The sequence below is a fragment of the Vidua chalybeata genome, chromosome 10 (genome assembly GCF_026979565.1).
Source record: "Vidua chalybeata isolate OUT-0048 chromosome 10, bVidCha1 merged haplotype, whole genome shotgun sequence".
Lineage (NCBI taxonomy): Eukaryota > Metazoa > Chordata > Aves > Passeriformes > Viduidae > Vidua > Vidua chalybeata.
This window is the reverse complement of record NC_071539.1, coordinates 7,653,349-7,666,131: the sequence shown is the minus strand read 5'-3', so window position 1 is coordinate 7,666,131 and position 12,783 is coordinate 7,653,349.

Genomic DNA, 12,783 nt, shown 5'->3' with positions numbered 1-12,783 from the left:
GGAGACCAAACTGGAAGAATGGCGAAAGTATGCTCAGCGTGACAAACAATAATATTTCATAAAAACCTAGCACAATATGATTTCTAAAGTGAAAAGTTTATTGTGAGACCAACAGCCATGGGGTTCATTTAATAGAAAAACTGCGGCGTTATGACTTTCATCCAGGCTGTCAACAGGAGATACAAAATAACCCCAATTTAACATAAATTATTTGGTTGCCATTAGTCCTTCTCTTTGCACGCAAGATGCATTAACTGTGCTGGGTATTACCGCATCTAGCAAATACCACCGTTAAATGCACTACACTGAGCTACATGCATGCTAGAAAATAAGTAGAGAATTCATCTAAAAAGTTGGTGGCAATGCAGCACGTCACATATTTTGGCTAATCGTTTTATATCACCAGGTTTCTTTTAAATCTGTCATCTCCACAGTGAGGAAATAAAATCGCACTCAAGGCATGCACTTAAGATAACGCTTCTTCCTTTTCCAGGAGTTGGGGAGGTTTTTTTTTGGTTTGTTTTTTTTTTTTTTTTTTTTTTTTGTTTTGTTTTTTTGTTTTTTTTGTTTTTTTGAGGGGGGATTGAGGTGACTTTATTGCTTACACATATGCTTTAAACATATGCCATTTGAGAAAATGTTCCCTTAATGAAAAGGAACTGTTCAACGCTGCTTACAAGCAACACCTGTCAACACTGACTTATTTAAGACACGCTGGGAGGAAAACACAAGCAAAAGCATCTGAAAGGCTGGCATTTGCTGACAGCACTGGAACACCGAAGTTGGGAATGATGAAAAATTAATCCTGACTTTTTGTGCCTAAGGCTGCCAATAAAGAAGTTGGTCTGCCGGGGATGTCCCGCCGCCCGCCGGGGCGGCGCGGTCCTTCTGCAGCTCCCCTGCTCTGCCTAGCTGTGGGAGAGCATCACATATCAGCGTTTCTGGAAGACCCAGGCTTATGGAAAGCTCTGCTTAGAAAAAAGTCGGTGCCACTTCACTTATTTTCCGCCCACGTTCATATCTCCGGAGAGCAAATGGCGCAAGCTGGAGATGGCTTCCCTGCCCGTAGCTCCTGTGCTGGGCTCTCTGCTCACCCTGACTGTCCCTACCTCACCGCGCTCACTTTAACCCCTGCAGCGACTCCGAGCCGGTTCCAGGCGCTGGCTCCTCGCCTGCCCGGTGCTGCCGTGCCGGTGCCGCCGCTGCCGCTGCGCCCGCGGGCGCGCCCGTCCCGCGGAATCCCCACGGGCACCCCCGGCGCGGCCGACAGGGGGCGCCGCCCCCCGCGCGGAGCGGCCGCGGAAGGGAGGGGAGCCCGAGGAGCCCGGGGGGAGCCCGGGGGGAGCCCGGGGAGCCCGGGCAGCCCGGAGCCGAGCGGGGTCGAGTACAGATCTTTAGTCGTCGTGGATAAAAAGAGATTAAAGGCTAAATTCTTTTTCTTTCTTTCTTTTTTTTTTTTTTTTTTTTTTTTTTTTTTTTTTTTTTTTTTGTCAATTTTAACCAACTACGGAAATGTAGAGCTTTCATCCTTTGATGTTTCCCAGAAAGAAACTGTTATATCGGTAGTGAAATTACATCGTCTCAGAGCCAGCGAACCAGCCGTGGAGTGCTAAAATAATTTAATTAAAAAAAATAATAATATGAGGACCCGAGCTTCCGCAGAGGCACTTAAAAGCTGACACGTGCCCCTCCATCTCCCACCTCCCTTGAGCTCCCGATGTTTCCTGACTGCCGTTTGATGGGAATAATTAAAAATAAGATAACCCCACGTAGCTGGGGGCTCGCATCCATCGCTTGCGGCGCGCTGTCCTCACCCTGCCGACCCTGCCGTCCAGCCCTGCTCTGCAGGGGCAAAAGAGTGCAAAAAAGCAAATCGCTGAATTAATAAATCGAATGTTGGACTTTTAGCATATTAACCATAAATAAAATTGTAACCGGCTACCCACTTTCCCCCTAATACAAAACCCCTTCACCTGTATTTAAATAGCACGTCTTTAATTACAGCAGTTGGGGATGTATGAGGCTGAAATGAAATTAGCAGTCATTACCAGTCCTTTAACTCTGTGGTGCTTTTGATCAGCACTAAATTAGCTTTCCAGTCCTAACAAAGGCTCTATAGCAAGCAGTGGGCTGTAAATAAGACAGCTCGACCTGCCCTCAACACCTTTTCTCTTGTCAATCACAGCTCTATCATTCAGCCTAAGATTAACCTTTATCTACCAAATTCTTACCAAGAAAAAAAAAAAGGGAGGGGGGCTAAGAGGGGGAAATCTAACCTCAACTTTGCTAACTGTAACTAAAAAGAGTTTCCCTTTAAATGGTATTATAATGAGCCAGTATGTTAAATTCGGGCCTTTCCCAGCCCCAAGCGCATCAGAAGGCAGCGGCGGGCAGTTAAAGGTATTGATGATTTATTATCGACTTGCCCGGGTGCGGACCCCGCGCAGCCGGAGCCCGGGCCGGCGATGCGCCGCCTCTGCCCGCGGTGTAGCCCCGTTTTGGGCGTGCGGAGAGCTCCGCGGGGCCGGCCCCCCTTTCCCGGGATTGGGCCGGGAGCCGCCGCGCAGCGCCGCGGGAGGAGCGGCCGCGCAGCGCCCACAGGGGGCGGCAGAGAGCGGCGCGCCCGGGGAACCCCCGCCCGGCGGCCGCTCCGCGCCCCGCGCCCCGGCCGCTCCCGCGGAGCGCCCGGCCCGGGGCACCGCCCGGCCCGCAAACCCACGGAGCATCTCCGGGAGAGCCGCGGTGGCGGCGCGCCTGCCGCCCGGTGCGATGCGCGGCCGGGGGCTGCGCGCCTCTCCGCGGCTCGCCCCGCGGGGCAGCGCCAAAATAGCGGGCCCCGTCTGGAACACCCCGGGGCGGAGGGGGAGGGTCCCGGCTCTGCTTCAGCCCAAGAGCTCCCCGCGGGCCTTCAGCTCCGCGGGAGAGGAGCAGACAGCGCAGAGGCAGCCCGCGGACCGGGAGCGCTTCTGCCCAGCGCTTCGTTCGCGATGCGCGGCCGCGCAATTTCAGCCGAGCCCAAACCCGTACGCGAGTCCCCGAGCGGTGCAGCTCAGAGCGGCGGGTCGTAGGTGGGAGCTACATTTCCAGATCGTTTTAAAGGTCACGGGGGAGGAGGGGGAAAAACTGTGAATGTCAAAGTTGTGCTGCAGCTACTTACATGTCGGTGCCAGAGCAGGGTGGTGGCTGTGAGCGGTTTGATTGGCAGCTCAACGCGAAAGTCCGCGCGGACTCCGGAGTCCGGCGCAGCCCCGGGGGTCTGAGCACTTTTCACCGGACAGAGGCAGTTGAAGGAAGCTCGCACGTCCCCTTCTCTTCTCCTCTCCTCCTCCATCCAGGACAGAGAATGAATCCATTTCGGTTTTTCTTCCCCCGGCTCTCTTTCCGTTTGCCTACACATCCTCCAAGTCCTAGCCCTAGCTCTTAACTGCAGTCCCTGGAACAAGAGGGGAAAAAATCGTTTATGGCTTAAAAAAAAAATCCCAATGGCTGATTTTGTGTGTGTGTTATAAGAATGCACCCACAACAACAAAAAAGTCACTTCTCTGTCCCCCACCGTACAGCAGAAGAATAATAAAAAAGCTTTATATTTTTGCAGTGGGTATTCAAAGATAATTTGATGCCATTGTTTCTGCTACAGATGGTTCTTTTTAATACAATAACACTGCTCTTTGTGCATACTACACACAATAAAAATCGAAAGCGTTCTCCTGAATAACCATTTTGTTCTCGCTTGTATACAGGCCAACAAAAGCTGCCGTGAGGTAATGGGTTCTGTTTATTGAAGCCATAGAATAGAGGTTTGATAAAGATTTTTGTATATGGGGAAAAAAAATTAAAATAAAGACCTCGCAAGGTCGAGCTGATCTCTGCGTATTTATTACCACTGAAATATTTTATCAATATATTTCTTTGAGTTGCAGCTGCAGGGATCCCTCCTCCCCTCCCCCCATCCATAATCAGCCCAAACATCTGTTTCTTTGAATTTGGGGAGATCTACAGTCGTGGCCAGACCTAAAAATCTAGACTTTGAGAGCGAGTGGGGCGAAGCGGCTCAGCGCGAAGGCAGCGGGCGCTGAGGAGGCGAGGCTGAGCAGCCCCGGCCGTGCCTGTGCGCGCCTATCTTTGTGTGCCCGGCTTTGCAATCCACGCACACGCACACACAAAGGCGCAAACTGCTCCTGACAGCCCCCGGGATTAGCCCACGGGATTTTCCTGCCCGCGGGCGCGCCGCCTGTCTCTGCGCTCCAGCAGCCTCCGCGGCGCGCAGCTCCCGCGCAGCGCGGCTCTTGCGCGGCTCTTGCGCAGCGGCGCCGCCGCCCGCAAAGTTCCTGAGCGCCTGCAGAGCCGCCCCACGAGCGGGGCCGTGGCTGTGCCCCGCAGGGACCGCGGAGGGCAGCGGGCAGCGGCAGCCGGGCGGCGGCGGGTGCCGAGGGTGCTGCGGGCTCCTGCAGAGTTCTGCTGCGCTGCTAACTTTCTGCCAAGTAATGAATAAATTAGCGCCGCTGAAGGGGGAAATAGAGGGGGCCGCCAAGACCCACAGCGATTTTTGTCGTGGAGATTGTTTCACAGGACAAGAATTCTGCGCCCGAAAGTCGCCCCGTTACCTAGTTTGGGATCTGGTTACGACTGTAGCAACTCGAAGAGAGCCCCAAAGCAGTAGAAAGTGCTTAGACAATAGGGCTCTGCGGGAAAGTTGTTAGTCAGTGACTGTGTTTGTCTACCTTTCTATAGGAATTAATGCCACAGTTCTCTGTGCCTCTGTAGCCTGGACTGACAGTAATCCACCTCTGTGACTTCTGCCCTTTGTGTTTTCACAAAACTCGGCTCACTTGTAGCACGACAACAGCACGGAATAATGACTTTAACCTTCAAACGTTCTTTAATTAGCTTTTTCAGCAAACTAAAAGATGTTCAAATGAGCCCTTTGACAAAAACTGACCTGAGCCTTCAAATTCTACTTTCACTTTTGGGACTAAGACGTTATTGGTTCGCAACTCGTCTGAAGTCATCTAATAAGGGATTATTTAGGAACTATTACCCACACGCCAATTAAAGCCTCTCCGATGAAATTCGGGAGACAAAGATAAGCATCAAAACGGAAAATTAAACTATTTGCACATGGTTTGTTTTTCAACAACCCATTTTGCATCTCAGGATAAACATCTTCTCCCCAGCTCGCTCCGCCGGAGCGGGGAGGGTGCGGGGAGCCTCTCCGGGGCGGCCGCGGCCCCGCCGGAGCGGCCCCGCCAGCTCCGCACGCCTCCGCGCAGGGGCGGCGCTGCCGGGGCCGGGGAGCTCTGCTCGCCAGGCTTAACGCCAAGAGGGGACTCGTACGGAGGGTGGCAGAGCTCATCTCCAGCCGCAGAGTTCAGGCAACCTCCCGTCATTTTGCAGTAGCCTTTACATGTTCAGGAGAGGGGGGGAAAGTGGCATAAAAGAGTCAAGCGTGTCAAAGTTCAGGAAATCGTGCAAGAACTTTTATAGGATTCTCCAAGAAAGTACCGCTTCTCCTGAAAGATTATTTTATTTCTTAGAGCAGGAAAGGAAAGAGATTAGTAGGAAATGCATATTTTGAACCTACGGTGGTTCTTTGGGATAAATGGGAACCAGGCTCTGAATAGTTTAATACTGACTTTTCAATGAAAGATGATTTTTTTTTTTCTTTCCAGAGAGAACAACCCGATGGCTCAGAAATCTCACGTTGTTCTTAACCGCTGTTTACAAATTTTGGAGAGAGTTTCCAAGCAAATTACAGCATCATCCTACGGCAAGCTGACAAAGAGGTTCCAGGAATACCACGCATCTAGGAGGGAAATACGAATCCCTCTTTTTAGCCTGAAGCACGAAATTGGCTTAAACCTCATTTTGCAGATAACCAGAAACGAAATCACCCGTGTGTGGACCAGGTAGCTACAACTTTGTAGCAATTTCTAAGACTTTCTGAAGGGAAAGAAAAACAAACAAACAACAGTAAAAAAAGTGAACCGCATATTGGACGGGCTCTGAGAGAAATTCTCATACCAACATGCATTTTTCGCCCTTGGTCTGAGAAGGGCTGGGCTCCCACACGGACATTGATACCCTTTAATCTCTATGCCGAGACCGATCCCACGGGGTGGGAAAATGAGCGTCCCAAATTTTGACTTTCACAATTCATTTTTGTCTTGGGAAAATAACCCCCAACAAAAGAAAACATCCAAATCCAGACCACCTGCATCCAGGTGCGCAGATAAAATAACGGATTAGTCCAAATAGGCTATATATAGATATATCTCTAGGTTGCACATTCCAACAGACCAGTGAGGTGTTTGCCAGACACGGTCTCCCGTAGAGGGGTTGAGTGCCTCACCCAAACAATGTGACCAGAAAAAAAAAAAAAAGATTCAGAATTTTGGAGTTCCAACCCAGGACAAAACACTGAAACTATTTCAAAGCAGAGTGGGAAGATAGGCTGCTTCTGGTATTTCTCACCCCAGCCAATATTTCTGCCCCTGCCGTGACCGCAGTGGCCCAGCCTGTGCCTGGCTCCGCCGCACACGGCCCGCGCTCCCCTCGCCGGGGCTCCCGGCTTCATCTTCCCCGGAGGAGCTGAGGTTCACACCGCACGGGACAAGCCTTTCTTTCGCATCCTGGCTCGCTGACAAGAAGGTTAAAGTTTAATACCGGCGGGCTGCCCGGGCGCAGAGCCCCGCGGCAGAGCCCACGCGGGGTGTGGAGCGTGGATCCCCCGCGCCCCTGAGCAGCGCTCGCTCGGCCGCCGCCACCTCGCGTGTCCTCCGGGACTCCTTTCCTGGGACTAGGGGCTTCCTAATCTATTTCCAGAAGTTCTCAGCTTCTCGTTTCACTTTAGCCACGTTCATGCTCTTTTAACCAAAAAGCTGCGAGTGGCAGCCGTGGTGCGGTGCCCGTGCGTGCTCCGGAGATGCACACCCGGGAAGGCTGGACGCGCTTTCCAGCACGCTGCAGCCACAGCGGAGCACTCGGGACACGCCGCTAGCGGGGTTTTTTTGGCTGCTGCCCCGAGTCCTCAGGGATATGAAGGTAGAAAATCCATTTACCCAAAAGCAAAGAAATGGTAGCACACAGGAGGCTCTCGAGGAGCAGCAGGTTTGCAGGGCAGGCCTTTTGCTGCATGGAAATCTACAGAAGAAGAACTTTATATGCGCCTCCTAAAATTGCAGAGTTTTCTTTTGTTTCGCTTTTCTTTTTTTTTTTTCTTTTTTTTTTTCTTTTTTTCTTCTTTTTTTTCTTTTTCATGGTTGCTATGAGAGAGCCTACTCATTTATTACCTCAACATTTACTGCAATAATTCTGCTGTGGGTAGCTGTAGTGCTAAATCTGCCTTTAGTGAAAGGTGACCACTTGGTATAAGATAAATTTGTCTTGGGAAGAAGAGCCAAAAGAATAGCACCAGTAATGTTATGTATTTTGTCCAAATATCTCTCGGACTTGATACTTTTATACATTCACCTTCTTAGGTGTCAATTTTCTTTGGAACCAGACATTTTTTTACATACTAAAAATGAATTTACCAAATTCAATTGCGTATAACTCCTAAATTTCTGTGTATGTTATGTCTACATTACAAATATATATTGATTCTGAAAGTGTTTTGGTAAGTGAAATTAAAATGAACATACAATGAGCATACATGTGCACACAGTATATATACACTTTACACTGCACATCTCATGCCCATGCACATGCCATACATTGTACATATGATAATGCACGGTCTGGCGCCTGGTATATAATGCTGCACATTTATAGGAGCCAGGAACTCCCTTCACACATACTTCCACAGGTTCATACAGCATTTGCATGTGCTCTTTACATCTTAGATATTGTGGGAAACATAATGTGGAATGCTGAATTTTGATTGTATTACTGTGGAGTAAAGTGACTATTCACAACCTGCAAGCAAGTAATTTCACAAAACTTACATTTTCATTGCACCCCAATTGCTGCTGTGAGCAGACTGGAGCTGGAAAGCAGAGCTCCAATCTTGGCAGGAGGACCCCAGGGAAGTCCAGAGAGCTCTTCACCTGCAATATTTTGACTGGCACTTTTTTTCATCATCATTCATTTAAGATATAAGGGGTGAATTTGGAGAAGTTAATTTCTTTCTCTGTGGTTTCAATAAAGTTTCAAGAAGCCCATCACCACCTCACAACAGTAACATCTGCTGATCTCCATAACTTACCGACTTTATGAGGTAAATTCAGTTTATTTGGAAACACTCACACTTAGACTCTCACAATATTTGCCTGCTCTTATTCTAATTTTTCTCCAATACCTGCTTTCCCTGTAACCACTATGGAGCTCAAGCCAATCAGGGTCCATAAAGGGCCACAACAAATGATACTCAACACTTCTTCCTCTGAACAACACAGGCCCTAGGCTGGAATCCCTCCATATAATTTGAAACCCTTCACAGTATTACAGAGTAGCAATTCCAAGGTTCCTGACAGGTCAAGAAACCCAGGTTATTTGAAAGAACATTAATAAATGAGAATATGCAGAAATGAGGAATAGTTATTTGCAGCAGGAAAAGGGCAAACCCCTCATACTGCAGCTGGCACTGAATTAAAAAGTATACAGAGGATTAGATATCAACCACTTCTATCAAATGCAAGGCCCAGGAACCTAGGGGGAGTGAAGTGTGTAAGAACAGATGCTTAGAAGGTAAAACACCCCAATTAACCTCATTATCTGTTACAAAACTGTACTATTAATATTCTGTGTTTTTCCAAATCACTGTTGTTGCTGAAGAGATTCTGTTGACTAGCATGTGTTTTGCTGTAGTCTCCCAAATCAGCACTGCCCTTCTTAAGGTCAGGGGAATGTATCTTAAAACATTCATATATTTAAAAAATATGTATTGTCATTTTAATAGGCACTGTGGATAGTTTAATTTGTATCTGTATTAAATTAAACATATGGTGAACAGGGTATAATAGATTTTCTATAATTTAGCTGCCAATGTGGCAACAGAAGCCAGTTACTCTCACCAGCAGACTTGTCAGTGGTTTGTTTACTAGCTTATTTGAATTAAAATAAAGCTTCGCTTCTGCTGACTGCACATCATTATCTATGAGACCATAATCCTGCTAGCAAATCCTATATCTTCCAGAACTGGCTCTTTTGTTTGGGATTACTGAGAGCTTAGCCTATAACAAAGAGGAATAAGGCATCCCTCTCATCCTCGTAATTAAGTGTGGGGAGTAATTTAGAAACAAACCCAGAAAGATGTACAATTTGGAGTTCTGCTTCTATACAGGATTGGGGAACAGAAGACAAACACTGATTATGTTAGCACAATATTTAAACTATTAAAATACTGTACAACAGGAATTCAGCTTTTAAAAAGAAATGACAACTATCAATAAAGTATTAAGTTGTTTTACTCTAGAGACATTTTTTACCTATCTGAAGGTATGCTGGCAAATTTGGGCGGAGCTTGAAGATAACCATTTAAAATATTTTCTACATGCATACATTACTTATATATCACTTTTATAAGATCTTTATTTTTAATTTAAAGAGCATAATTTAATATATGATTCTTTCTTTGTTTTTTAAAGTACCCCTTAAATGTTTTAACTATTTCTTAGCAAAAATATTCTCTAGGAATAGGAATATCTCTGGCAGCTGAACATTCTTGTTTAAGTTCTCTATTTTGATACCACCAAGATTTATATTTTCCCTTGGGAAAACAGGTAGCTTGAAGTTGCTATCATTTTACAGCCACCTTAGAAATGACCATAACATTCATCAAGAAAGTAAAAAATATTTTAACGTAGGTATTCTGAGGTCACTCTAAATTATAGCAGCAATCTTTTGACTCTGGTGCTCAAGCTGTATTCATGTCACCCAAATTTGTTTCTTCTCAAAACAAGAGTTATGCTATATACAAGTAATAGAAATTAATAACTAGGTCACAAAAAATAGAAGCCTTGGGAGTATACAGATACACAATATCTATTTGCAGAGGGCTAATAAGGACAGGGGTTGATTTATAAAAGTCTTCGACATTAATTGTCACAGATGGGAATTCTGAGAACCTCTGTGAAACCAAATGAGGCCCTAGTGAATTATAAAGCAGGTCCTTAGACTTTAAAAACATTTAGGCAAAGTGACAGTTCAGAACATCTGTTAGCCTTCTGTCTGAGTATAAACTGGATGTCATGGAGTGCACAGCTGTAGGCATTTTCTGCCTCTTTTTGCCAACATCTGTCACAGCATTACAGTAATATAGGTAATTATCAACACCTCATATAAACTGTTTGCTATTTTAATTTCTGAATAAGTAAAATTAGCATTATACCCTTTGGCAAAAAAAAAAAAAAAAAAAAAAAAAAAAAAAAAAAAAAAAAAAAAAAGAGAGAGAAAAAAAGAGAAAAAAAAAATCATCCAGACAGAGAAGAATGCATATTCCCTTTTAAAGCTGAATGACAGATCTCATCATTTTAGGAGAGCTGAAATTCAGACAAATATCTCTACTACAAATAAGGTCCTTAGGATAACATAAAAGACTTAGGTGAGAACAAGTTTAAATATTCTCCTTTTCTCTCTCTGTCTCTTAGAAAAAGACATCTAAGTCTCATCTGTCATAAGCAAAGAAGATCAGTAGCAAGAAAAGATAGGAAACCGTTAATCATCTATGTTTTTTTCCATGCACAAGCAGCTGTCAAATGATGTATGTTTTACCACAGTAACAAAGCCAAGGGCTCATCAGCACCAAGCAATTTTACTGTCAGCTGGTCATCCTTCTTCTCAACAGTGAGAAAGTAAGAGATCACCTTGAAGCAGTGCACAGGAGCTCGACTTCACCGGCTGAGGCTGAAGTGAGCAGGGAAATAACCCACAGGACTTCCAGAAATAGAGGCACGAGCCAGGGGTCCCCTGACAAATAAGCAGGAAGGAGCACACAGGAAGAGATGCTCCAAACAAAGAGGCCTTCAAGCCAACTTCTCAAGACCACATTAAGTTACCCCATCAAGAAACAGAAACCACTGCCCAGCCCTGAGAATCATCTACGTGAGTGTGGGCAGCACAGAGAAGGTTGCAAAAAGTGACCACGTACTTTGAGTTCCTTTTGGTTTGAGTTTTGGTGGTCCAGGTGGTACACTCTGTAAGAGCACGACTGGCAGAAGGCAGTTTCTTATCATTTGTGATAATCAGGCACCTGTGGGATGTTTCTAGCTGAACACCAAGACCATCAGCCTTTGATAACAGAGTCTGACTTGGTGGTTGTCTTAATGAAAGTGATTTTGTGAGCGCCTTTTGCTGTCTTTTAGAGCACAGGATAAAAAAATGGTAGAACAACAAAGCCGTGGCAACATGTCAGCCTGAACCTGCAAGTATGAACCTGGTGATAGAAAATAATCACGTGGCAATGAGTTTCACAAAATTTCATGGAAGCAGTGATCATCCCCAGCTCACACTCATTTTTCTTTCACCACAAAAGGAATAGCACCTTTGCTAGAAGTTAATGTTCCAACATGGAAAACCTGAAAAAGTGCCGTTAGCTCCTTTTATAAAGGAGGCACATGGAACAAAGTGGTCACCAATATGCTATTTTTAGTGCCCGAACTACAGTCCAAAATATAATACCCAATTACTTGATATAGTGCTCTATACACTGTCTGAACAACAATAGTGGACTGAGAGGCAAGAGAAAGCACCAGAATATGGTTTTGAAGTCATTCAGATTTCATGTATTTTATTTTCTTCTAAAAATAAAGGCTTTGAAAAGAGGTGCAGTGTTGTCCAGGCTGAAGGAGGGGAGGGGGAAGAGAAGAGCTGAAAGGGAGAGCACATGGAGGTTGAGAAAGAAGAGAGAGAGACCTTGACTAGAGGAAAGGACAGCTAGGGCACAGATAGCCAGAAATCTAGAGAAAAGAAAGACAAAATGCATCTGGGGTGCACAGTCAGTCAGAGGAAGCTGTGCACACAGCTGTACGTCGTAGCTATAGGAAAGACCACAGCTCACCACAAGCCATCCAGTTGGGGACAATACAGGACTTTACTAATTCTACCATTTCTCCTAATTTCCACTCTGGTGGACTGTGAACTGTGGTGGCTGAGCTGCAGATGCATATATTTTTTTACAGTCCCTGCTAGCAGTGCAGTAATTTTACTGAGGACACAGAGGACAACTCTGTGCCAGTATGGTTTGTGGCTGATCCAGCAACTTTGGAAGGAGATGCACACATCCCTTACTGTCTAGCATTCTCATTTTCCCCTTCTCTGTCTCTTACTGCCTCCTCAGTATTTACTGCATGCCTCCTCCTATTTTCTCCTCGTGCACAGTCAGAATTAGCTGAAATTGTGGATCTGTTCCATGAATCTGAGGTCCACCACTCTAACAAAGAAAATTCAGTGATGAGGATTGTTTTCACTATGGTCTTAAACCACTTGTGAGATGTTTGTGGGCTGAGACTATTTCTTTCAAGAGCTCCATCCCTCCACTGACCAATTATTGCTCTGGCTTTTCTTGCCAACTGTAGCATTGCATCCAGGTGGATGCCAGGCAGGTTTTACCAAATTATAAGGTGCAGGATAAACATTTTCCTCCTACTTTTGGTTTCAGTGTTAAGATTGTCAAGATTCTCATTTATTTTAACAGTTGCAAATAAAGCTATCTTACATACTCCCATCACCCTACTCCCTAAATGCACTGCTCAAATGCCAAAGAGTATGTGAGCTATTGCAAATCACATAATAGATGCCTACACATTCACTATTCTAGTAATATTTATTATTGAAACAGACTGTTTT